This window comes from Neomonachus schauinslandi, chromosome 2 (assembly GCF_002201575.2).
Source record: "Neomonachus schauinslandi chromosome 2, ASM220157v2, whole genome shotgun sequence".
NCBI lineage: Eukaryota > Metazoa > Chordata > Mammalia > Carnivora > Phocidae > Neomonachus > Neomonachus schauinslandi.
This window is the reverse complement of record NC_058404.1, coordinates 176,052,463-176,055,630: the sequence shown is the minus strand read 5'-3', so window position 1 is coordinate 176,055,630 and position 3,168 is coordinate 176,052,463. Positions and strand designations below refer to the sequence as shown.

General features: G+C 36.2%; 1 pseudogene; it reads left to right on the top strand.

Moving 5' to 3' along the window:
* The first annotated feature begins 2,587 nt into the window (after positions 1–2,587).
* LOC123324091 lies at positions 2,588–2,716 on the top strand (annotated as a pseudogene).
* Positions 2,717–3,168: the final 452 nt, after the last annotated feature.

The window sequence follows — 3,168 nt, the reverse complement described above, 5'->3', positions numbered from 1 at the left end:
TCTTTACAATTTTGGGATCTACTTTTTTTTTTTTAAGATTTTATTTATTTATTTGACAGAGACACAGTGAGGAAGGGAACACAAGCAGGGGGAGTGGGAGAGGGAGAAGCAGACTTCCCATGGAGCAGGGAGCCCAATGCAGGGCTCGATCCCAGGACCCTGGGATCATGACCTGAGCCAAAGGCAAATGCTTAACTACTGAGCCACCCAGGCACCCCGGGATCTAGTTTTCTAACAAACAGACCAAAATACACACAGGATCAGGTGTATTGCTCTGTTCTGTTCACCCGTCTGATTATATTTTCTCTCTCTCTTTTTTTGTTTTTGTTTTTTTTTTTTGTATGTTTCTTTTTGTTTTGGGTCTGTTCTGACTTATTTAGTGTATATTTCTCTGAGGTCATTATTGCCATTTTAGTATTTTGTTCTCTTGTCCATCTATTCTCTGGATAGAGTAACAAGACAGAAAAACTCACCTCAAAAGAGAACAAGAGGCAGTACTGACTGCAAGGGAACTAATCAGTATGGACATAAGAAGTCAGAAATAAAGTTCAGAATAATGATTAAAAAGATATAGCTGGGCTTTAAAAAAAACATAGAAGACATTAGAGAATCCTTTTCTAGAGAAATAAAAGAACTAAAATCTAATCAAGTCAAAATAAAAAACACTATAATGAGATGCAATCAAAAATGGAGGCTCTAACTGCTAGGATAAATGAGGCAGAAGAAGAGAGAATTAGTGATATAGAAGACAAAATGATGGAGAATAAAGAAGCTGAGAAAATGAGAGATAAACAACTACTGAATCATGAGGGGAGAATTCCAGAGATAAATGATACCATAAAGTAAAACAATATTAGAATAATTGGGATCCCAGAAGAGGAAGGGGGGGGGAGAGGCAGAAGGTATACTGAAGCAAATTATAGTGGAGAACTTCCCTAATCTGGGGAAGGAAACAGGCATTCAAGTTCAGAAGGCACAGAGAAACCCCCTCAAAATCAATAATAGGTCAACACCCAAACATATAATAGTGAAACTTGCAAATCTCAGAGACAAAGAGAAAATCCTGAAAGCAGGTCAGGACAAGAAGTCTGTAACCTACAAGGGTAGAAACATTAGACTGGCAGGCAGCAGACATATCCACAGAGACCTGGCAGGCCAGGAAGAACTGGCATGATATATTCAGGGTATTAAATGAGAAAAATATGCAGCCAAGAATATGTTTTCCAGCTAGGCTGTCATTCAAAATAGAAGGAGAGATAAAAACCTTCCAGGACAAACAGAAACTAAAAGAATTTGTGATCACTAAACCAGCCCTCCAAGAAATATTAAAATGGATCCTCTAAGTGAAGAGAGAGTTAAAAAGTAACATAGACCAGAAAGGAACAGAGACAATATACAGAAAAAGGGAATTTACAGCTAATATTATGGCACTAAACTCATATCTTTCAATAGTTACTCTGAATGTATGTGGGCTAAATGCCCCAATCAAAAGACACAGGGTATCAGATTGGATAAAAAGGCAAGACTCATTGATAAGCTGTCTGAAAGAGACTCATTTTAGACCCAAAGACACCTACAGATTGAAAGTGAGGGGGTGGCAAAACATTTATCATGCTAATGGCAATCAAAAGAAAGCTGGGTGGCAATACTTATATCAGACAAATTAGATTTTAAACCAAAGACTGTAATAAGAGATGAGGAAGGACACTACATCATACTTAAAGTGTCTATTCAACAAGATCTAACAACTATAAATATATATGCTCCTAACATGGGATCAGCCAATTATATAAACCAATTAATAATAAAATTTAAGAAACATACCTATAATAATACAATAATAGTAAGGGACTTCGACATTCCCCTCACTGTAATGGACAGATCATCTAAGCAGAAGATCAATAAGGAAACAAGGGCTTTGAATAACACACTGGACCAGATGGACTTCACAGATATATTCAGAACATTCCATCCTGAAGCAACAGAATACACATTCTTCTTGAGTGCTCATGGAACATTACCCAGAATAGATCACATACTGGGGCACAAATCAGGTCTCAACTGGTACCAAAAGATTGGGATTATTCCCTCAATATTTTCATACCACAATGCTTTGAAACTTGAACTAAATTACAAGAGGAAATTTGGAAATAACTCATATACATGGAGGCTAAACAGTATACTAAAGAATGAATGGGTCAACCAGGAAATTAAGAAATAAAAATTCATGAAAACAAATGAAAATGAAAACATAACTATTCAAAACCTCTGTTCAAAACCTTCCTAAGAGGGAAATATATAGCAATACAAGCCTTTCTCAAGAAACATGAAAGGTCTCAAATACAGAACCTAATCTTACACCTAAAAGACCTGGAGAAAGAACAGCAAATAAAGCCTAAAACCAGCCAGAGAAGAGAAATAATAAAGATTAGAGCAGAAATCAATAAAATAGAAACCAAAAGATCAGTAGAACAGATCAATGAAACTAGGAGCTGGTTCTCTGAAAGAATTAATAAGATCAATAAACTCCTAGCCAGACTTATCAAAAAGAAAAGAGAAAGGACCCAAATTAATAAAATCATGAATGAGCTTTGCGCAGTGGCAGTATCGTAGCCAATGAGTTTTATCCGAGGCGCGATTATTGCTAATTGAAAACTTTTCCCAATAAAATCATGAATGAAACAAACACCGAATAAATATAAACAATTAACATATTATGACCAACTATTTGCCAACAAATTAGGCAATCTGGAAGAAATGGATGCATTCCTAGAGATGTATGAACTACCAAACTGAAACAGGAAAAAATAGAAAAACTGAACAGTCCCATAACCAGCAAGGAAATTGAAGCAGTCATCAAAAATCTCCCAACAAACAAGAGTCCAGGGCCAGATGGCTTCCCAGGGGAATTCTACCAAATATTTAAAGATAATACTTACCAACATTTAAAGATAATACGTATTCTTCTGAGGCTGTTTCAAAAAATAGAAATGGAAGGAAAACTCCCAAACTCGTTCAATGAGGCCAGCATTACCTTGATCCCAAAACCAGACAAAGACCCCACCAAAAAGGAGAATTACAGACCAATATCCCTGATGAACATGGATGCTAAAATTCTCACCAAAATACTAGCCAGTAGTATCCAACAGTACATTAAAAGGATTATTC